The sequence below is a fragment of the Hemiscyllium ocellatum genome, chromosome 14, assembly GCF_020745735.1.
Source record: "Hemiscyllium ocellatum isolate sHemOce1 chromosome 14, sHemOce1.pat.X.cur, whole genome shotgun sequence".
NCBI classification, from domain to species: Eukaryota; Metazoa; Chordata; class Chondrichthyes; order Orectolobiformes; family Hemiscylliidae; genus Hemiscyllium; species Hemiscyllium ocellatum.
In genome coordinates this window covers 1344719-1369580 of record NC_083414.1, presented here as the reverse complement: position 1 = coordinate 1369580, position 24862 = coordinate 1344719, and positions in this window count along the sequence as shown.

The window sequence follows — 24862 nt, the reverse complement described above, 5'->3', positions numbered from 1 at the left end:
GATCGATTGTTCTCTGTTGGTGGTGACCTGTTCGAGTCAGGTCATCGATTACAGTAAAACGTTAGGTCAGTTTAACAAATCGATCTGATCTATAACAGGAAGATTGATGTAAACAGACAACATTAGCCTTGTATCACATCATTACAAGACCATGTGACATAGGCAGAGACACAGGCCATTCAGCCCATTCATTCTAGTTCAACATTCAATGAGATCTTGGCTGATTTGATCATCCCGAACTCCACCATCACCCTCGATTCCCTTCCTGATTAAAATTCTGTCTGCTCAGCCATGACTATACTGAATGACCCAGCCCCCGACAGCCCTCTGTGAGAAAGAATCCCCCAGATTCGCTCCCCTGCCCATCTCTGTCTTAAAGGGCACACCCCCTTACTCTGAGGTGATGCCGCACGGTTCCAGACTCTCCCATACAGGGATACAGCCTTCCTACATCGTCCCCGTCAGGTCACCTGAGAATCTTCAAGGCTTCAGTAAGTAACAAGAAATAAAGGCTGTGCCCAGTGATGTCCCTCAGGGGAAGGTGTAGGGGCCCCTGCTGTTTCTCTTAGACATTAATGATCTGAACAACTGGGGAAACTGCAGATGGTACAAAACGTAGCCATGTAGGCATTAGCTGGAAGCTCCAAAATGGTCGAGAAGGGTTGGTGGAATGGGCAGGAAGGTGGCAGATGAAGGTTAACGGTGGTACGATGGCTCGGTGGTTAGCATCGATACCTCATAGCGCCGGGGAGCTGGGTTTGATTCCCGCCTCAGGCGACTGTCTGAGTGGAGTTTGCATATTCTCCCCATGTCTGGGTGGGTTTCCTCCAGGTGCTCCGGTTTCCTCCCACAGTCCATGTCAGGATGGATTGGCCAGGCTACATAGCCCCAAGGGTCCAGGGCAGTGCTGGTTAGGTGGGAAAACCATGGGAAATCCAGGGTTACAGGGATAGGGATGGTCTGGGTGGGATGCTCTTTGGAGGATCAATGTGGACTTGAGGGATCAAATGATGTGTTTCCACGCTGTAGGAATTTGTTAATTCTGACAAGTTGAGGTAAGGCCTTTAGGGAGGTCAGAAAGTAAAAGGAAGCTCACAATAAACAGGAATCAACTGAGAGGGGGGGATGAAGTGAGAAATCTTGTCCTGTAAGTGCACAGATCCCGAAGGGTAGCTGTACAAGGAGAGAAGATTGTAAGGAAGGCACATGGAATACTCTCCTTCATTGGTTGCAATGTCAAATATAAAAGTAGGGATTTACTATAATGATGAAACTGTGTTAGACACTGGTTAGGCCACAACAGGAGAATTGTAAGTTGTTCTGGTCACCACATCACAGGAAGGAAGGAATCACTCCAGAGAGTGCCGAGGTTTATTCGAATGTTGCCAGGGCTGGAGGATTGTAGCTACGAGGAGAGTTTGGAGAGGTGAGGGTGGTTTTCCTTAGAAGAGGGAAGGCTGAGGGGTGACATGACTGAGGGATACAAAACTGAGGGGGATAGAGATAGAGGAGACAAGGAGAACCTGTCTCCCTTGGCAGAGAGTTCAAACCCCAGGGGATCCGATTTTCAGGCAAAGGGGCAGAAGGATTAGAGGGGGCATGAGGAAGAGTGTTTTCACACAGAGGGTGGTGAGTGGAAGGAATGGGGTGCCTGACTCAGTGCTGGAGGCAGAAACACTGCAATCTGACAGAACGACCCGGCATCTGCACCTTCAGGGCCATATGCTGCAGGACTACGGTCCGTGTGAATTGAATTGAGTTTATTGTCACGTGTACCGAGGCACAGTGGAAAGCATTGTCTTGTAAGCAATACAGGCAGGTCACAGAGTTAAATAAAATTTATAGTAAATAATAGGGAAACAGCAGCAAAAACAAAAACATGGAAACAGACCCTTCGGTCCAACCCGTCCATGCCGACCAGATATCCCAACCCAATCTAGTCCCACCTGCCAGCACCCGGCCCATATCCCTCCAAACCCTTCCTATTCATATACCCATCCAAATGCCTCTTAAATGTTGCAATTGTACCAGCCTCCACCACATCCTCTGGCAGCTCATTCAATACACGTACCACCCTCTGTGTGAAAATGTTGCCCCTTAGGTCCCTTTTATATCTTTCCCCTCTCACCCTAAACCTATGCCCTCTAGTTCTGGACTCCCCGACCCCAGGGAAAAGACTTTGTCTATTTATCCTATCCATGTTCCTCATGATTTTGTAAACCTCTATAAGGTCACCCCTCAGCCTCCGACACTCCAGGGAAAACAGCCCCAGCCTGTTCAGCCTCTCCCTGTAGCTCAAATCCTCCAACCCTGGCAACATCCTTGTAAATCTTTTCTGAACACTTTCAAGTTTCACAACATCTTTCCGATAGGAAGGAGACCAGAATTGCACACAATATTCCAACAGTGGCCTAACCAATGTCCTGTACAGCCACATGACCTCCCAACTCCTGTACTCAATACTCTGACCAATAAAGGAAAGCATACCAAATGCCTTCTTCACTATCCTATCTACCTGCGACTCCACTTTCAAGGAGCTATGAACCTGCACTCCAAGGTCTCTTTGTTCAGCAACACTCGCTCGGACCTTACCATTAAGTGTATAAGTCCTACTAAGATTTGCTTTCCCAAAATGCAGCACCTCACATTTATCTGAATTAAATTCCATCTGCCAGCTCTCATCCCATTGGCCCATCTAGTCAAAAGATCCTGTTGTAATCTGAGGTAACCTTCTTCGCTGTCCACTACACCTCCAATTTTGGTGTCATCTGCAAACTTACTAACTGTACCTCTTATGCTCACATCCAAATCATTTATGTAAATGACAAAAAGTAGTGGACCCAGCACCGATCCTTGTGGCACTCCACTGGTCACAGGCCTCCAGTCTGAAAAACAACCCTCCACCACCACCCTCTGTCTTCTACCTTTGAGCCAGTTCTGTATCCAAATGGCTAGTTCTCCCTGTATTCCATGAGATCTAACCTTGCTAATCAGTCTCCCATGGGGAAACTTGTCGAATGTCTTGCTGAAGTCCATATAGATCACATCTACTGCTCTGCCCTCATCAATCCTCTTTGTTACTTCTTCAAAAAACATGATTTCCCACGCACAAAGCCATGATGGCTATCCCTAATCAGTCCTTGCCTTTCCAAATACATGTACATCCTGTCCCTCAGGATTCCCTCCAACAACTTGCCCACCGCCGAGGTCAGGCTCACTGGTCTATAGTTCCCTGGCTTGTCCTTACATCCCTTCTTAAACAGTGGCACCACGTTTACCAACCTCCAGTCTTCCAGCACCTCACCTGTGACTATCGATGATACAAATATCTCAGCAAGAGGCCCAGCAATCTCTTCTCTAGCTTCCCACAGAGTTCTCGGATACACCTGATCAGGTCCTGGGGATTTATCCACCTTTAACCGTTTCAAAACATCCAGCACCTCCTCCTCTGTAATCTGGACATTTTGCAAGATGTCATCATCTATTTCCCTACAGTCTATATCTTCCATATCCTTTTCCACAGTAAAGAATGATGGAAAATATTCATTTAGTATCTCCCCCATTTTCTATGGCTCAATACAAAGGCCACCTTGCTGATCTTTGAGGGGCCCTATTCTCTCCCTAGTTACCTTTTTTGTCCTTAATATATTTGTAAAAACTCTTTGATTCTCCTTAATTCTATTGGTCAAAGCTATCTCATGTCCCCGTTTTGCCCTCCTGATTTCCCTCTTAAGTATACTCCTACTTCCTTTATACTCTTCTAAGGATTCACTCGATCTATCCTGTCTGTACCTGACATATGCTTCCTTCCTGTCGTGGTTCTGTTCGCCGACCTGGGAATTTGTGTTGCAGATGTTTGTGAAGCGCTTCACAGGAGGCTCCGAAGCACTGAGGATGTCACCGAGACAGGGGACGAAACGTCTGCAACACAAACTCCCAGCTCGGCGAACAGAACCACAACGAGCACCCGAGCTATAAATCTTCTCACAGACTTTGAATATGCTTCCTTCTTTTTCTTAACCAAACCCTCAATTTCTTTAGTCATCCAGCATTCCCTGTACCTACCAGCCTTCCCTTTCACCCTGACAGGAATATACTTTCTCTGGATTCTTGTCTCTCATTTCTGAAGGCTTCCCATTTTCCAGCCGTCCCTTTACCTGCAAACATCTGCCCCCAATCAGCTTTCGAAGGTTCTTGCCTAATACCGTCAAAATTGGCCTTTCTCCAATTTAGAACTTCAACTTTTAGATCTGGTCTATCCTTTTCCATCACTATTTTAAATCTAATAGAATTATGGTCGCTGGCCCCAAAATGCTCCCCCACTGACACCTCAGTCACCTGCCCTGCCTTATTTCCCAAGAGTAGGTCAAGTTTTGCACCTTCTCTAGTAGGTACATCCACATCCTGAATCAGAAAATTGTCTTGTACACACTTAAGAAATTCCTCTCCATCTAAACCTTTAACACTATGGCAGTCCCAGTCAATGTTTGGAAAGTTAAAATCCCCGACCATAACTACCCTATTATTCTTACAGATAGCTGAGATCTCCTTACAAGTTTGTTTCTCAATTTCCCTCTGACTGTTCCGGGGTCTATAATACAATCCCAATAAGGTGATCATCACTTTCTTATTTCTCAGTTCCACTCAAATAACTTCCCTGGATGTATTTCCGGGAATATCCTTCCTCAGCACAGCTGGAATGCTGTCCCTTATCAAAAATGCCACTCCCCCTCCTCTCTTGCCTCCCTTTCTATCCTTCCTGTAGCATTTGTATCCTGGAACATTAAGCTGCCAGTCCTGCCCATCCCTGAGCCATGTTTCTGTAATCGCTATGATATCCCAATCCCATGTCCCTAACCATGCCCTGAGTTCATCTGCCTTCCCTGTTAGGCCCCTTGCATTGAAATAAATGCAGTTTAATTTATTAGTCCTACCTTGTCCCTGCCTGCCCTGACTGTTCGACTCACTTCTGCTCTCAACTGTACCCGTCTCAGATCGATCTCTTTCCTCACTATCTCGCTGGGTCCCACTCCCCCACCTTACTAGTTTAAATCCTCCCAAGCAGTTCTAGCAAATCTCCCTGCCAGTATATTAGCCCCCTTCCAATTTTGGTGCGATCTGTCCTTCTTGTACAGGTCACTTCTACCCCAAAAGAGATTCCAACGATCCAAAAATGTGAATCCTTCTCCCATACACCAGCTCCTCTGCCATGCATTCATCTGCTCTACCCTCCTATTCCTGCCCTCATTAGCTCGTAGCACTGGGAGTAATCCAGATAATACTGCTCTCAGGGACCTCCTTTTTAAATTTCTGCCTAACTCTCTGTAATCTCCTTCAGAATCTCAACCTTTTCCCTTCCAATGTTGTTGGTTCCAATGTGGACAATGACCTCCTGCTGGCCCCTCTCCCCCGTGAGAACATTCTGCACCCTCTCTGAGACATCCTTGATCCTGGCACCAGGGAAGCAACACACCATTCTGCTTTGTCTCTGCTGGCCACAGAAACATCTGTCTCTACCTCGGACTACAGAATCCCCTAACACAATTGATCTCTTGGAAGCTGACGTACCCCTCGTTGCATTAGAGCCAGTCTCAATACCAGAAACGAGGCTATTCGTGCTACGTTCCCCTGAGAATCCATCACCCCCTACATTTTCCAAAACAGCATACCTGTTTGAAATGGGTATATCCACAAAAGACTCCTGCCCTAGGTGCCGACCTGACTTAAGTTTGTGGGTCCACTCAGTATTCTAACAACAGCAGGGTAGAAACTATTGTGAAACCGGCTGGTGCGTGTGTTCAGGTTTCTGTACCTTCTCCCCGATGGTAGAGGTTGTAGAAAAGCATTACCAGGGTGGGATGGATCTTTGAGAATGCTGGCGGCCTTTCCTTGACAGCGGGCCTGGGAGATGGATTCTGTAGATGGGAGATTGGCCTTTGTGATTGTCCAGGCCGAGTTCCCCACTCTCTTTAACCGTCTCCGATCTTGAATGGTACAGTTGTCATACCAGGTAGTGATACATCCAGACAGAATGCTCTCGATGGTGCACCTATAAAAGTTGGCAAGGGTATTCACCGTCATGGCAAATTTCCTCAGCTGCCTGAGGATGAGGAGAGGTTGTTGGGCCTTTGTAACCAACGCACAGGAAGATAGGATGAGAAAGGACAGCTGGGTGTCTCCGGGTCAGCATGAACAAGACGGGTTGAATGGCTATGTTCTCTGCAGTTCTGTTGGTCTATGAGTCTAGGCCCAACTTCTGACCGTCTCCTCGTCAGACAGTCCACCCACCCCAGGACCAGCCGAGTGACCTGTCTCTGGATCTGCCTGCGACGCCAGTCTGCCTTTCCTTAGATATAAAGACCAAAGCTGTTCCAAACTGATGGATATTGGATGCTGCCTGAACTGCTGTGCTCTTCCAGCACCACTGATCCAGAATCTGATTTCCTGCATCTGCAGTCAGTGTTTTTGCCACCCTGATGGATATAGTTGCATTGCCATGACAACAAACCAGCTGACTGGGTAACCAGGTTTCTAGAGCCTCATAGGGCAATGGTACGGGCAGTACCAGCCTCACCTGCCCACCCAGTATCGGGTCACAGCGGAGACAGTTGGCTCCTGATGAGCATCATTCATACATTGCACTGCACTCAGGACGCAAACCAGAGCAAAGGGAATGGGACGGAGGGAGGGGACAACTGGGAATCAGAACACAGCACCATCATCCCACAGAGCAAGAGTGAAGCAGGGTGAGGCTTTATCTCAGGACAATGTCGAGGAAGCTGCAATCTGTATCGGACCCCACTCTGTCCCTGAAATAAACCAAAGATCTGCAGACACTGGAGATCAGAAACAAAAACAGAAATTGCTGGAGAAACTTAGCAGATCTGGCAACATCTGTGGAGAGAGAAAAAGAGTTAACGTATCGAGTCCAGTGACCCTTCTTTGGAACCTTTATTGCTGTCCCTGTCTCTGGGGGTGTTTGATGGGGGACAGTGTAGAGGGAGCTTTACTCTGTATCTAACCCTTTGCTGTCACTGTCCTGGGGAGTGTTTGATGGGCGACAGTGTAGAGGGTGCTTTACTCTGTATCTAACCCCATGCTGTCCCTGTCTCTGGGAGTGTTTGATGGGGGACAGTGTAGAGGGAGCTTTATTCTGTATCTAACCCCGTGCTGTCACTGTCCTGGGGAGTGTTTGATGGGGGACAGTGTAGAGGGAGCTTTACTCTGTATCTAACCCTGTGCTGTCACTGTCCTGGAGAGTGTTTGATGGGGGACAGTGTAGAGGGAGCTTTACTCTGTATCTAACCCTGTGCTGTCACTGTCCTGGAGAGTGTTTGATGGGGGACAGTGTAGAGGGAGCTTTACTCTGTATCTGACCCCGTGCTGTCACTGTCCTGGAGAGTGTTTGATGGGGGACAGTGTAGAGGGAGCTTTACTCTGTATCTAACCCTGTGCTGTCACTGTCCTGGCGAGTGTTTGATGGGGGACAGTGTAGAGGGAGCTTTACTCTGTATCTAACCCTGTGCTGTCACTGTCCTGGGGAGTGTTTGATGGGGGACAGTGAAGAGGGAGCTTTACTCTGTATCTGACCCCGTGCTGTCACTGTCCTGGGGAGTGTTTGATGGGGGACAGTGTCATCATCAGTCCCATGCATTCTGTGATAGCACTGTAACCAATGTCACTGAGAGACCAGGCAGGGATCAGGTCAGTGTGATACTGACCACATCTGAGAACGAGCCAACGTAAGAACTTCTCAGACCAGGAGGAGGCTTTCCGGCCATTCAATAAGATCATGGCCGCAGCTCCACTTACCCACCCGCTCACCCTGACAAGATCTGAACAGACAGGAGATTGGGGAGGAGTCTTCTGGAATTAAAGGTTTTGATTCTACCCTGAGATTTGAGGCAGAACTGAATTGAGGGGCAGTCAGGAAGCAGGGGAGGGCGCTGAATCACGGAGCAGTACCCCCTTGCAGGTATTTGCCAACATGGGGCATTGCGAGAGGAGATGAGAGAAGACTGCATCAACAAGGGAAGCCAGATGAAACTTTGTCAGAATAGTTACTGTCCAAAGAAGACTTGCTATCAGCCAGACCGGCTGAACATTAGAAACAAAACAGGCTCATCATCTGGAGGGTACGAGACTTCATGGGGCTAGACCACTACCTCGGACTCAGTTCAGTTTATTAATCAGAGCACTGTTGCTGCGTCAGTGCAGAAACAGACCCAATGGGCAGAGGGTCCATCCACCCTGTCAGAAACCTCACCAGCACAATGCTGACCTAACCATTGACACCAACATACCAGACGGTGACCGTTTATGATGGCCTACTGTAACTGAAGGAGGCTTCCACCTTCAGGACAACATTATAGGAGCACGCCTGTCCGATCTGTGACAGCCTGAAGAGGAAGTGGGGGACCTCCAAGAGGATCCCTGCTCTATGGTGGCAGGGCTAATGGCAGGAACACTAATTTTAATCTGGACACGGGGAAAGGTGTGTTTATTCTTTCTGAGACCCCCCACACTGTGATTGAAATCTAGATTTCTCTCCAATGCCTTCCTTCAGTTTAATGATGCAGGAGCTATTGTCCAGAGTGGGTGAGGGGTAGATCGCAGTGTATTGGGAGAGAGAGATCACTGAGAGTGTGGAGGCTGTCCCTCACCCATATCTGCTCTATTTAGGAGAACAGTTTGTGTGTGGCTTTAGAAATTCAAGTTGAATTAACACATGGGGAACCAGTCTCGTCATTCGAGAACAGCCACCCCCCAGTATTGTCAATCCTTCCTTGGGATTTGGAGGAAGGTGCACCAGGCTGACCTACTACAACAGACCGTTCTGGAGCTTAACTTGCTCTTTCGGGAGAGAGTAGGAAATAATACACATCAAACTATCGCTACTAGCAATGAGCTGGAGAAAGGGAGGAGTGCAGATGCTGGAGTTCAGGGTCCAGAGTGTGTGTTGCTGGAAAAGCAGGTCAGGCAGCATCCGAGGAGCAGGAGAGAAAATATTTCGAGCATAAGCCCTTCATCAGCCTCCATTCCTGAGAATGTCCGAAACATCGACTCTCCTGCTCCTCAGATGCTGCCTGACCGGCTGTACTTTTCCAGCACCACATGTTTTGACTCTGGTATCAATGGTCCATCTCAGGGGGAGGCTCTGAGTCTCCAATTCCCGTGTGTCCTTGCTGAGAGGAATCTGAAATGGACAACGATATGACTCAGGAGAAAGTGAGGACTGCAGATGCTGGAGATCAGAGCTGAAAATGTGTTGCTGGAAAAGCGCAGCAGGTCAGGCAGCATCCAAGGAGCAGGAGATTCGACGTTTCGGGCCAGAGCCCTTCCTCAGGGCTCAGTCAGATCTTTCAGCTGATCCATTGATGACCATGTGACACAGAAGCAGAAACAGACCATTCAGCCCGTCGACTCTGCTGTGCCATTCAATGAGATTGTGGCTGAACTGATCATCCTCAATTCTACTTTCACTCAGCCACCCAGACTGACTGATTACAATCTAACTGTCGCAGCTTTGAATATATTTAACGACCCAGCCTCCTGCAGTAAAGAATTCCCCAGACTCACGACCTCCTGAGAGAAGAATTCCTCCTCATCTCCATCTCCAACTTAAATGTGACACATCCCAACAATAACCGGATGGAACAAACCCGGCTGTATAGGGGGGCATCTAAACCAGGTGACACTGTCCCGGGAGCACGATTCCCTGACATGGTTAAACTTGGAATTGAACAAGTCTAGAAATCAGAAAACCCCAGAGGAATGTGTCACAGCTCAAATAGTCTTCAAGAGGAACCTATCTCTCAGAATCTGTGAGGTTCCTTTCTTGTGATTTCAGGGACATCACCCACCCCACTGAGGAGCAGCCTCACCCTGAACAGAACGTTCCGGAAGAACCAGCAGCTCCAACAGTGTTAGCAAGAGAATAGGCTTTCTTCTTTAGAATATTCTTCATTCTTCTCTTTGTTCATCGGATTGGTTAATGGCTGAGTGATTACATCATTGTTCTTCTGCTGCAGTGGGAGTTACAACCGCCCAGCTCTCCCCAGGAACCAAGCGAGCTCCTTCATTGGTCCCAGGAACTGAGTGAACTCCTTCATTGGTCCCAGGAACCGAGCGCACTCCTTCATTGGTCCCAGGAACTGAGTGAACTCCTTCATTGGTCCCAGGAACCGAGCGCACTCCTTCATTGGTCCCAGGAACCGAGCGCACTCCTTCATTGGTCCCAGGAACTGAGTGAACTCCTTCATTGGTCCCAGGAACCGAGCGCACTCCTTCATTGGTCCCAGGAACTGAGTGAACTCCTTCATTGGTCCCAGGAACCGAGCGCACTCCTTCATTGGTTCCAGGAACTGAGCGAGCTCCTTCATTGGTCCCAGGAACTGAGTGAACTCCTTCATTGGTCCCAGGAACTGAGCGCACTCCTTCATTGGTCCCAGGAACTGAGTGAACTCCTTCATTGGTCCCAGGAACTGAGCGCACTCCTTCATTGGTCCCAGGAACTAAGTGAGCTCCTTCATTCATTCCTTCAAGGAGGAACTAGCATCAGAGTAACTCTGTGCTAGAAATGGGAAGAGAAGAAAAACAGCAAAGTTGAACATTCCAGAGGATAGGAAGGTGAAAATGTAAACATTGCTGAGGGGAGATGAGATGATGAAGCTTTACCTGAGGATGAGGAGTAAGAAAGTGCTTGAGTGGTCAGTGAGGGAATGTTGTTCGATATGACCCATCGGTAATTGGAACATACAGCTTACATGCCTGGCATTACACAGGCACTGAAACTCAGATATCACATTCCTCACCTGTATGGTTGGCAAAACAGTTTCATTGGCATGGCAACAGGAATTGTGTTAGTGGAGAACACCACACATAGTAACAGCGTGAGACAGCTCTCGTCATTGTTAAATGTGGCTCTGTAACTGGACATGATTTATTGAATACTCCGGACTGCTCTCGGGGTTATGCTAGGACCCCCAATATTAGATCATCATCTGGACCCACAGTGTGTGTCAGCTCAAGACGAGGAACATCAATCCTCAGGAGCCTCTTTTATGGAGACAAACTGTTCTAGGGTTCAGGAATTTGTCAGAAAAAAAGGCATCATGGAGACAGCCATTACCTGCTATATCACCGTAGCAACCCCCAACCAATCAGAGCCTGTGAATGAAGATTGACAGTTAACTGCATTTCCACAACAACAATGGCCACTCTCGTCTCATTCTGCAGAAAATGATGTGTCTTTTGTTCAAAGTCTGTTTCTGAACAAGTTCTTGTGACACTGTGGTCGTGCGATATGGCAGGGGTCAGAGGTGAATAATATCGGTGAGCAGGCTGGAAAATATCAAGGCTGTTTCTTGCTTTCTGTCCCAATGAGGAAACCCTTCAGCTTCTCTCCCGTTAGCGGTGTTTACGTTCCATACGGCCAGGAACTTATTGAAAATAGAAATAATTTATCAGTAGAAGGAGGAGGAAATGGGGGTCAGGGGTAAGAGGTCAATTGTGTTAACTGGTTATGCTAATTTGTACCATACATCATAACAATGGCAGACAAGAGATAGAGAGAGAGATAGAGAGATAGAGATAGAGATAGAGACAGAGACAGAGACAGAGACAGAGACAGAGACAGAGACAGACAGACAAGAGATAGAGAGAGACAGACAGACAGACAGACAGACAGACAGATTCGGCTGCAGCCTGAGGAGAGGTGTAGATTCTCTCCGCCTCCGAGTGAATCGAGGATTGATGGTTCTGGTACAAGGGGCAGTGGCAGTGTGAGGGGTGGGGGGGTTAGTGAGAATGGATAAAGGTTGAAATGCCCATCAGCCATGAGCGTATGGCAGAGAGGACTCGATGGGCTGAATGGCCTTACTTCCACTCCTATGTGTTATGGTGTTAAGGTGTAAATAGTTTACAGTTAGAACAGAGGGCCCTGTAGGGAAGGGGTAGGATTAGGGTGAAAGCTATAACACTGTCTGTTATAGTCATCGGTGACGTCAGATCAGGTGGAGCTGAAACATGGGATTCTGATGAAATCATACAACAGGCTGCCTTGTAAATTGTGTCAATAGCCCTAATAAGTGTCAGTAATTCATAAACATTAATTGTTTATGACAGTGTGGTTTTCAGCTCTCTGCTATTGATTAATGTGCAGGTCCCCGTCATTATATTAATGGAGCTCCACATTTATTGTGGGAGTATTTGATTCTGGGAATGATGGGTTCCCTGTCCCTTAATTGACACGTTTTAAAAGAGTGCATCATGAATATGATCTTATTGGGAGCTGGGCAGGTTTGGATTCTGTTTAGTTTGAGCAGGCTAAAGTAATTCCTGATTCTGTTTAAGGAACACAGTGGGCTGTAATAGCCCAGTGTGTCACGCCCCGCATGTCAGGCCATAAGGTCCTTGTGTGTCAGGCCCCGTGTGTCAGGCCGTGTGTGTCAGATGCTGCGTGTCTGGCCCTGTGTGTTAGATCCTGCGTGTCAGGCCCTGTGTGTCAGACCCTGCGTGTCAGGCCTTGCGTGTCAGGCCCCAGGGGTCCCGTGTGTCAGGCCCTGTGTGTCAGGCCCCATGTGTCAGACCCTGTGTGTCAGGCCCTGTGTGTCAGGCCCCAGGGGTCCCGTGTGTCAGACCCTGTGTGTCAGGCCCCGTGTGTCAGGCCCCGTGTGTCAGACCCTGTGTGTCAGGCCCCGTGTGTCAGACCCTGTGTGTCAGGCCCTGTGTGTCAGGCCCCAGGGGTCCCGTGTGTCAGGCCCTGTGTGTCAGGCCCCGTGTGTCAGGCCCCGTGTGTCAGGCCCCGTGTGTCAGACCCTGTGTGTCAGGCCCTGTGTGTCAGGCCCCAGGGGTCCTGTGTGTCAGACCCTGTGTGTCAGGCCCTGTGTGTCAGGCCCCGTGTGTCAGACCCTGCGTGTCAGGCCTTGCGTGTCAGGCCCCAGGGGTCCCGTGTGTCAGACCCTGTGTGTCAGGCCCTGTGTGTCAGGCCCCAGGGGTCCCGTGTGTCAGGCTCTGTGTGTCAGGCCCCAGGGGTCCCGTGTGTCAGGCCCTGTGTGTCAGGCCCTGTGTGTCAGGCCCCGCGTGTGAGACCCTGTGTGTCAGACCCTGCGTGTCAGGCCCCGGGGTCCCGTGTGTCAGGCCCTGCGTGTCAGGCCTTGCGTGTCAGGCCCTGCGTGTCAGACCCTGCGTGTCAGGCCCCGGGGTCCCGTGTGTCAGACCCTGTGTGTCAGGTCAGTGGATCATTGGCTGAAGGGAAGAGGCATAATTTGTGTCAGAGTGCTGCTTCTAATCTCCAGGCTCAGGGTGTATCATCAATCGTCGAGAACCAACTCCCCAGCAGACTGCTCCATTTATAACACAAACAGCTGGCAGTACAGAGACGGCACCGAGATAGCAAGGCCCCTTTAAAACACCAACAGAATACCAGGTCCACTGTGGCCTCTCAGGAAGGAGGGCAGGCTGCTCCACTGTGTGAGTCTTCACAGCTCCAGCCTCTTCCACTGCAACCTTTGACTTCAGTTGTAAAGTAAGCCGTGCTAATGGAGCACCACGAGGTGCTCAGGGAGGCCAGCTGGCAGCTGGCAGCTGGCAGCTAGCTGAAAGGGCTGAATTGCTGATCCCTTCCTCAATCTGTCAGAATGTTTCTGCAGCTTCAGGGACAGCAGCCTCTCTCATTTGCCAAAACGCAAGTGATCTTTCACCAAACCACAAAGAAAACTGTTGTCTTTTTCTCATGGAGATGTGCAGCATGGAAACAGACCCTTCGCACCTTCCTCTTGGAGTCTTTTAGATTAGATTAGATTACTTACAGTGTGGAAACAGGCCCTTCGGCCCAACAAGTCCACACCGACCCGCAACCCACCCATACCCCTTCACCTAACACTATGGGCAATTTAGCATGGCCAATCCACCCTGACCTGTACACCTTTGGATTGTGGGAGGAAACCGGAGCACCCGGAGGAAACCCACGCAGACACGGGGAGAATGTGCAAACTCCACACAGACAGTCGCCTGAGGCGGGAATTGGACCCGGGTCTCTGGCGCTGTGAGGCAGCAGTGCTAACCACTGTGCCTCCATGCCGCCTATACTGTTCCTCTTACAGTATAGGAGGAAGCCATTCAGCCCAACATGGCGATACTAGCTCTGTCACCAACCCTCCATCCTTATCCCACAGCCTCGTGAGTTTCTCTGTGTTAAGTACCCAGTCAAGTTCCTTTTGAAAGTTCCTGTTGAATTTACTGCCCTTTGAGATGCTACATTCCAGATCACAACAGCTGATTGATTAAGTTATTTTCCTTTTTTTTTGTTAATCACCTTAAACCTGTGTCCTTCCAGTTCCTGATCCCTTTACCACAGGAAGGAGTTCATCTTTACTCAGACAATGAGGTTCTTAATAATTTTGGTAAAAACAATGACTGCAGATGCTGGAACCCAGAGTCTAGATTAGAGTGATGCTGGAAAAGAACAGCAGGTCAGGCAGCATCCGTGGGGCAGGAAAATCAAGATTTCGGGCAAAAGCCTTCCATCAGGAATAGAGGCAGGAAGCCTGCAGGGTGGAGAGATAACTGGGAGGTGGGGATAGGGAGAAAGCAGCATAGAGTAGAATAGGTGAATGGGTGTGGGGATGGAGGTGATAGGTCAGAGAGAAGGGTGGAGTGGATTGGTGGGAAGGAAGATAGGCAGGTAGGTCAGGTCATGGGGACGGTGCTGAGCTGGAAGGTTGAAGCTGGGGTCAGGTGGGGGGAGGGGAAAAGAGGAAACTGACACCTCCCTCCCCTTCCAGGCCCTCTCCATATCCATTAATGACGACCAACTTGACACTGACATTTTTTACAAACCCACCGACTCCCACAGCTACCTGGATTACACCTCTTCCCACCCTACCTCCTGCAAAAATGCCATCCCGTATTCCCAATTCCTCCGCCTCCACCATATCTGCTCCCAGGAGGACCAGTTCCACCACAGAACACACCAGATGGCCTCCTTCTTTAGAGACCGCAATTTCCCTTCCCACGTGGTTAAAGATGCCCTCTGACGCATCTCGTCCACATCCCGCACCTCTGCCCTCAGACCCCACCCTTCCAACCGTAACAAGGACAGAACGCCCCTGGTGCTCACCTTCCACCCTACCAACCTTCGCATAAACCAAATCATCCGCCGACATTTCCGCCACCTCCAAAAAGACCCCACCACCAGGGATATATTTCCCTCCCCACCCCTTTCCGCCTTCCGCAAAGACCGTTCCCTCCGTGACTACCTGGTCAGGTCCATGCCCCCCTACAAACCACCCTCCCATCCTGGCACCTTCCCCTGCCACCGCAGGAACTGTAAAACCTGTACCCACACCTCCTCCCTCACCTCTATCCAAGGTCCTAAAGGAGCCTTCCACATCCATCAAAGTTTTACCTGCACATCCACCAATATCATTTATTGTATCTGTTGCTCCCGATGCGGTCTCCTCTACATTGGGGAGACTGGGCACCTCCTAGCAGAGTGATCCATCTCCAGGACACCCGCACCAATCAACCACATCGCCCTGTGGCCCAACATTTCAACTCCCCCTCCCACTCTGCCGAGGACATGGAGGTCCTGGGCCTCCTTCACCGCCGCTCCCTCACCACCAGACGCCTGGAGGAAGAACGCCTCATCTTCCACCTCGGAACACTTCAACCCCAGGGCATCAATGTAGACTTCAACAGTTTCCTCATTTCCCCTTCCCCCACCTCACCCCAGCTCCAGCTCAGCACTGTCCCCATGACTTGTCCTACCTGCCTATCTCCTTTTCCACCTATCCACTCCACCCTCCTCCCTGACCTATCACCTTCATCCCCTCCCCCACTCACCTATTCTACTCTATGCTACTTTCTCCCCACCCCCACCCCCTCCCATTTATCTCTCCACCCTTCAGGCAGGCTGCCTGTATTCCTGATGAAGGGCTTTTGCCCGAAACATCGGTTCTCCTGCTCCTCAGATGCTGCCTGATCTGCTGTGCTTTTCCAGCCCCACTCTAATCTAGACTCTTGAGAATTTTGGACAGCTCTTTCAGATCTCCCCTTAACCCTCTCCAGTATGAAGGGTGTCCACACTCACCGGCTCTATCACGAGTATATCTCCGCTGCACCCTGGCCAAAGCACAGTGCCCTGAATTAAACACAATACTGCAACTGAGGGGGACAATCCTCCACATTGGTCTGTACCCCCCCTCTCCATTACCCAGAGGAACCTGAGAGACAACCACATTGCAGTGGGTCTGGAGTCACGTGTAGGCCAGGCCAAGAAAAGACAGTATCAGAGAGCCAGTTGGGTTTGTAACAACAATAGTTACATGTCAACAGTTTTTTCAGATTTTATCGAATTCCAAATGCCCACGGGATTCCTACCCGTCTCCCCAGAACATAAAGGATTGCCAACCCAGTGCCATCCCCACAACATCAGCACATCCCTCTGACACATTCAGAAAGCAATCAGTGATCCATCTCAAACACTCCCATCCAATCAGGAACATATTGCTGGTTAAAGGAGCTTCCTGTGAACAAATTGGCAGTAATATTCCTTACGTTACAGCAATGAAAACATTTCCAACTACTTCAGTGCTTGAAAGGCACATGAGGTGATGAAAAGTTTGATACAATTCCAAGTTCTGTGCTTTAGATGTCATGGATATCGAAGGTTGAACAGTTTGGAGAGGGTTGGAGTCGGGGTGACTGAGAGTAAATGAAATGGGGAGTGAAGGATTGTTCCAAATTAGTTCATGGCACATCAGATGAAAATTAGTTTTGGGAGATGGAAGAGCTGGAATAAAACTCTGGAAAAGTATGTGCCGGGACTTTACAAACTGATATTTCACCTCATGTATTTCACAGTGAGGGCGGAGGAGGGAACTGTGCAGGCTTCCTGAAATGGACCAGTTTATGGGAGTCAGAGCAATCGGAAATGTCTGAATAATGTCCCCAGGATTCCAGGAGCATTATTGGGGGGGGGGGGGGGGGGAGGGGGGAGGGGGGGGGGTGAAGGGGACAGAGAGAGAGAAGATGAGAGGATATGGGATGTGAGGAGAGAGGACAGGAGGTGGAGAAACATGCTCCACCCCTGACGTTGCCTGAACTGAAGGGTGTTCCTGTTGCAAGCCCAGGCTGTGTCTGATGTGAGTGCAGGTTTGTCAGAGTTGGATGTGTTTGTAAGTGAGAGAGTAATCACAGTTCTCAGTTTCACTCGAGCCAATCGATGTTAGACTCTGTTACCTTTTACTAAAACTAAATGTACTTGGGCTCATTAATATTCAGATCGATCTCCCCCACCCGCTAAAATCGATCGCTGTTCCATTTCTAGTTAAGCAGAGATTGATATCTGCACAGCTGCTATTTAGGAGTTTGAAAGTATTTAATAAGCTTATCAAACAAATAATGAGTTTAGATTTTCAATGATCAGATTTCAAATTCTGTTTGGTTTTTGTTGAGATGAACCCGCCTGTGTTTGGCAGGGGAAGGAGCAATGGTTCTGTTGCTAATACTGTCAGAATCACCTTCTCCGAAGATGCTGCTCCCTCCTGAATGCTGTCCTCTTGTAAATGAGTGAATCCTTCGAGGATTATAAAGACAGTAGGAATATACTTAAGAGGGAAATCATGAGGGCAAAACGGGGACATGAGATAGCTTTGGCAAATAGAGTTAGGGAGAATCCAAAGGGCTTTTACAAATATATTAAGGACAAAAGAGTAACTAAGGAGAGAATAGGGCCCCTCAAAGATCAGCAATGCGGCCTTTGTGTGGAGCCACAGAAAATGGGGGAGATACTAAATGAATATTTTGCATCAGTATTTACTGTGGAAAAGAACATGGAAGGGATAAAATGTGAGGAAATAGATGGTGACATCTTGAAAAATGTCCAGATTACAGAGGAGGAAGTGCTGCATGTCTTGAAACACATAAAAGAGGATAAATCTCCAGGACCTGATCAGGTGTACCCAAGAACTCTGTGGGAAGCTAGAGAAGTGATTGCTGGGCCTCTTACTGAGATATTTGTATCATCGATAGTCACAGATGAGGTGCCGGAAGACTGGAGGTTGGCAAATGTGGTGCCAGGATAAGCCAGGGAGCTATAGACGGGTGAGCCTGACATCAGTGGTGGGCAGGTTGTTGGAGGGAATCCTGAGGGATAGGATGTCCAAATATTTGGTAAGGCAAGGACTGATTCGGGATAGTCAACATGGCTTTGTGCATGGGAAATCATGTCTCACAAACTTGATTGAGTTTTTTGAAGAAGTAACAAAAAGGATTAATGAGGGCAGAGCAGTAGATGGGATCTATATGGACTTCAGTAAGGCATTCGACAAGGTTCCCCATGGGAGACTGATTAGCAAGGTTAGATCTAATGGAATACAGAGAGGACTAGCCATTTGGATACAGAACTGGCTCAAAGGTAGAAGACAGAGGGTGGTGGTGGAGGGTTGTTTTTCAGACTGGAGGCCTGTGACCAGTGGAGTGCCACAAGGATCGGTGCTGGGCCCTCTACTTTTTGTCATTTACATAAATGATTTGGATGTGAGCATAAGAGGTACAGTTAGTAAGTTTGCAGATGACACCAAAATTGGAGGTGTAGTGGACAACGAAGAGGGTTACTTCAGATTACAACAGGACCTTGACCAGATGGGCCAATGGGCTGAGAAGTGGCAGATGGAGTTTAATTCAGATAAATGCAAGGTGCTGCATTTTGGGAAAGCAAATCTTAGCAGGACTTATACACTTAATGGTAAGGTCCTAGGGAGTGTTGCTGAACAAAGACACCTTGGAGTGCAAGTTCATAGCTCCTTGAAAGTGGAGTCGCAGGTAGATAGGATTTTGAAGAAGGCGTTTGGTATGCTTTCCTTTATTGGTCAGAGTATTGAGTACAGGAGTTGGGAGGTCATGTTGCAGCTATACAGGACATTGGTTAGGCCACTGTTGGAATATTGCGTGCAATTCTGGTCTCCTTCCTATCGGAAAGATGTTGTGAAACTTGAAAGAGTTCAGAAGAGATTAACAAGGATAGAACATAGGACATAGAACATAGAACAATACAGCACAGATGTTGCCAGGGTTGGAGAATTTGAGCTACAGGGAGAGGCTGAACAGACTGGGGCTGTTTTCCCAGGAGCGTCGGAGGCTGAGGGGTGACCTTATAGAGGTTTACAAAATTATGAGGGGCATGGATAGGATAAATAGGCAAAGTCTTTTCCCTGGGTGTCAGGGAGTCCAGAACTAGAGGGCATAGGTTTAGGGTGAGAGGGGAAAGATATAAGAGAGACCTAAGGGGCAACTTTTTCACGCAGAGGGTGGTACGTGTATGGAATGAGCTGCCAGAGGATGTGGTGGAGGCTGGTACAATTACAACATTTAAGAGGCATTTAGATGAGTATATGAATAGGAAGGGTTTGGAGGGATATGGGCCGGGTGCTGGCAGGTGGGACTAGATTGGGTTGGGATATCTGGTCGGCATGGACGGGTTGGACCGAAGGGCCTGTTTCCGTGCTGTACATCTCTGTGACTCTATGACCTTCAGCACAACTGTACTACCCTTCATGTCTTCCCACAGGCGTCACTGACAGAGAGACAGCTCACACAGCTGACAGCATATTAACTGGGTAACTGGACACTAACCCGTCAGTGTCCGCAGTGTACTGCCTGCCCTGCTGAGCCCTAGTTTTGCTGTAAGTGCCTGTTTGTGTGATCTGTGTCACGTATTGTACAGACACCAGGTGAAACATACCGCCAGCAATGATGCAGCTGGGAATGATGCGTGTGGTTTTCAGGATGTAAGAGAGGGACAGCTGCTGGAGGAACCAGCAAGGAAGCAGTTAACACAAACCCCCAGAGCCCAGGCTGATGGATGCCTGGGGGAGGGAATAGGGCTGTGAATTTTCCACGTCACTGTGCTGTGGGAATGAAAGGAGCTCCGAGACCGAATTTGAATGTTTTGTACTCGTGGGCAAAACAATGAATCAGGTCAGAATTAAATAAAAGACAAATTAGAATTGCAATATGATTGGCAGGGACAGGAAAACAGAGCAACGATCCGCGCTCCAGCCTGACCCAGGGTGAGAGCCAGAACAGCAACAAATTTAAATGCAATACTAATGTTGCAGATGAACGATCGATGTTCAATATCAGGGCTCGGGGGAGAGAGAGAGACTATTGATCAATCTGTGACAATACTGATCCCTCGAGTGAGTTAGCTCATGTGGTTGGTGGGCTAGTTTATGATGCAGAGTGAGGGCGACAGCACGGGTACAGTTACCACATGGACTCAGGCTACTGTGAACGTATCATCTTCTCAATGTCTTCTCTCAGCTCAGCCATGGTGACCCTCAGGGGAAACTCATCAGCAATCATCTCTCTCTAACCAGGTGGCCTTCTGCAGTCATTACCAAGTACAGGCGCCATGAGACTGTGCACTGACCCGTTACTGAGTACAGGAACCATCTGACTGTGCACTGACTCGATACCGAGTACAGGAATCATGGGACTGTGCACTGACACATCTCATATCGTTCTCGATAACAGACTGTCATTATTTGAACGACCAGCATGTCTGCATCTCTCACCCTTGTATCTGAGCTGATCTCCTCACGAATGCCTCCAGTTTCTGATGACAGGAGTCACTGTGACAAAGATCCACAGCAGCGGCTGGGAGTGGGCTGGGGTTGGGGGAGGTCTGTGAGGGGGGGGGATGGCGGCGGGGAGGGGGTTTGAATGGGAAATGATTGAATAACCTAGAATCTCCCCACAATGTGAAGCCCAGAGTTTCATTACTGCAACACTTGCTTGTGCGTCTTCAGCTGCTCGTTCCCTAAGGTCAGCAAACCCTTCGCTAATGTCCCCACCTCTCCCCCCGTTACTCCACTTCCCCCTCTCTCCCTGTCCCACCCTCTCCCCTTCTCCCTTCCTCTCCCCCCGTATCCTTCTCACTCTGGTCCCTTTCCTTCTCTCCTTGTCTCCCCCCCCCCCCCCCACTTCTCCCTCTCCTCCCGTCCCTCTCCCTCTCTCCCTGTCCCCCTCTCTCTCTCTGGCAGAATGGTTTTTTTGTCTCAATCCTGACATATACCTACAGCATATGATCCATCAGCAAATTGGACCATTGCATTAAGTTCTTGGGGCTATATAAATGCAGCCTATTATTATTGATAATAATAATAATAATCCCCAGCCTTATGGGGATCAAGCAAAGATGGATAAGCCAGAGGATTCATAAAAATCTCAGTCATATAATGTTTAACCCTGACATTGTGATATCTGTGCATTAGCAGTGTTAACTGCCCATCCCTAACAACACTGCAGAAGGTGGTAGTGAACTCCCCTCTGGAATCAGAGTCATCGAGTCATAGAGATGTACAGCCAGGAAACAGACCCTTTCGGTCCAACCTGTCCATGCCGACCAGATATCCCAACCCAATCTAGTCCCACCTGCCAGCACCCGGCCCATATCCCTCCAAACCCTTCCTATTCATATACCCATCCAAATGCCTCTTAAATGTTGTAATTGTACCAGCCCCCACCACATCCTCTGGCAGCTCATTCCATACACGTACCACCCTCTGCGAGAAAAAGTTGCCCCTTAGGTCTCTCTTATATTTTTCCCCTCTCACCCTAAACCCATGCCCTCTAGTTCTGGACTCCCCGACCCCAGGGAAAAGACTTTGCCTATTTATCCTATCCACGCCCCTCATAATTTTGTAAACCTCTATAAGGTCACCCCTCAGCCTCCGACGCTCCAGGGAAAACAGCCCCAGCCTGTTCAGCCTCTCCCTGTAGCTCAAACCCTCCAACCCTGGCAACATCTTTGTAAATCTCTTCTGAACTCTTTCAAGTTTCACAACATCTTTCCGATAGGAAGGAGACCAGAATTGCACGCAATATTCCAACAGTGGCCTAACCAATGTCCTGTACAGCCGCAACATGACCTCCCAACTCCTGAAGTCAATACTCTGACCAATAAAGGAAAGCATACCAAACGCCTTCTTCACTATCCTATCTACCTGCAACTCCACTTTCAAGGAGCTATGAACCTGCACTCCAAGGTGTCTTTGTTCAGCAACACTCCCTAGGACCTTACCATTAAGTGTATAAGTCCTGCTAAGATTTGCTTTCCCAAAATGCAGCACCTTGCATTTATCTGAATTAAACTCCATCTGCCACTTCTCAGTCCATTGGCCCATCTGGTCAAGATCCTGTTGTAATCTGAGGTAACCCTCATCGCTGTCCACTACACCTCCAATTTTGGTGTCATCTGCAAACTTACTAACTGTACCTCTTATGCTCACAACCAAATCATTTATGTAAATGACAAAAAGTAGAGGGCCCAGCACCGATCCTTGTGGCACTCCACTGGTCACAGGCCTCCAGTCTGAAAAACAACCCTCCACCACCACCCTCTGTCTTCTACCTTTGATCCTGTTCTGTATCCAAATGGCTAGTTCTCCCTGTATTCCATGAGATCTAACCTTGCTAATCAGTCTCCCATGGGGAACACCTTACTGAAGTCCATATAGATTACATCTACTGCTCTGCCCTCATCAATCCTCTTTGTTACTTCTTCAACAAACTCAATCAAGTTTGTGAGACATGATTTCCCACCACAAAGCCATGTTGACTATCCCGAATCAGTCCTTGCCTTTCCAAATACATGTATATCCTGTCCCTCAGGATTCCCTCCAACAACTTGCCCAGAGGTGGTGAGGTTCCATACAATGAGTTCAGTTTGTTCGTGTGGAGACTGGAGTTACCCTCGATGCCCAGAGCCGTGAACCGGGGGCTGGGGGCTGGGAACCGGGGTGGGGGTTAGGATGACAGACGTCCATCACCGTGAGTTCCAGAGAAGAGTTTCTTTGCTGTTTCCAGTTTCATTTTAACCAGATTTCCGATTCTCAGACTGGCTGTGTTAGAAATGTGATCTCCGGTTCTCCGGTTACTGATCCCAGTCAGGTACAGGGTTTAGAACGAGCAGACGAAGGGGTCCTGGTCCTCAACACTCCCTCGATACACCAGGGCTGGGATATAGCCCACCGGTCCCTGGGCACACTGCTTGTTCCCTCTTGATGGAGGAGGGGTCTTCATTCACACATTCCAGAACTGTATCCTCCAACCACATGGAAAACAGGCCTCAGGCTCCAAGTGAACCACAGAAACTAGGAGCAAGGATAGGCCATTCAGCCCTTCCAGCCTCTCCACCATTAAATGCTGATTATCCAACTCACTTGCCCATTGCTGCTCCTTTGGTCCTTTCAGCACGAAGAACTGTATCTAACTGGACCTAACGTCTTGGAAATATTCAATGTTTTGGCACTGATGGCTTTCTCTGACAGTAAATCCCAGCGACTTCCCACTCTCTCCTTAGCTCAGTCTGCAATCCCCTGTATCCTTGGCCTGTGAGATTTGAGGTTCTGGATTGCCAGGTTATCAGGAACATCCTTCCTGCTTTACTCTGTCCGATCAGGAACATCCTTCCTGCTTTACTCGGTCTGATCCTCAGAATGGGATGGGTTTGTATCAGACTCCTCCTCATTCTTCTAAACTCCAAATGAGTATAAAATCATAACCGAACCACTCCCTTACCCCAGAGCCCCCACCCCAGGGTCAGGCTGCTAAGCTGTGACCTCATTGGCTCAAACTCCCTGCTGAGCCAAGCTGATGGATCTAATGAATGATTGACACAATCCCTGTCCCTGTCCATGTCCAGGAGCAGCTTTGTGGGATTTCACTGCTCAGGTGATTTATAAAGTACTAGATCTCTCGATGACAGGGCTGACCCGTTGAGTGTCACACAATGCTGCTCCTGGGCCTATCTCTCAGGCTGCACTTTATACACCAAACTCTCTCTCTCTCTCTCTCCATCTGTCAATCTCTCTCTTTCTGTCTCTCCCTCTGTTTTTGTCTCTCTGTCTCCCTTTCTCTCTCTCTCTCTCTCTCTCTGTGTCTCTGTCTGTCTGTCTCTCTCTCTCTCTCTCTTTCTCTTCATTTCTATCGCTATCTCTGTCTTTCTCTGTCTCTCTCTGTCTCTCTCTCTATATCTCTCTCCCTGTCTCTCTCTCTTTCTCTGTCTCTCTGAGTTTGACAGTGAGTGGTCCGTTGAGATATTGGAGGTCGGCTGCTGCCTGGTCCTGGCGAGGTAACGGTTAATGAGCCGGTGCCAGTAGCTGATTAATTAAAGGAACATTAATAACTTGCTGAGTCTCAGGAAAAGTGACTCTTCAATCATGGTAACATCAAATTATCACAAATTGTTGTACTTCTTTTGATTAGATGAGAATGTAACTAAAAGAGCTAATGACAGGAGGAAGCCAAGCAGCTGGGATTGAAGAGAGTGTAATCATCAAAGTGAGAAGGGAAGGGAGGGATTTGGAACTCGCGTCCCTGTGCCCTCACACTGACTGGAGAACACCACGTTCAGCTCCTTTGACCGGCCCTGAATCTGCCACCTTCCACTCCCTGTTACTCAGCACACTCGGTCAATCTCGACTGAGAATGTCTCAGTCAACTCCTCCAGCCCCCACAGCCAGTTAGAATAGAATAGAGTGAAATCAGGCCATTTGGCCCATTGAGGGTCCACACTGACCCACTGAACAGCATCCCACCCAGACCCACTCCCCCACCCTATCCCTGTAACCCTACATTTCCCATGGCTAATCCATGTAGCCTGCATATCCCTGGATACTGTGGGGCAGTTTAGCAAGGCCAATCCAGTCCAACCTGACATCTCCGGAAGGAAACTGGAGTCTGGAGGAAACCCAGGCAGACACGGGGAGAATGAGCAAACTTTCACCTGAGGCTGGAATCGAACCTGGGTCCCTGATGCTGTGAGGCAGGTATGCTAATCACTGAGCTACTG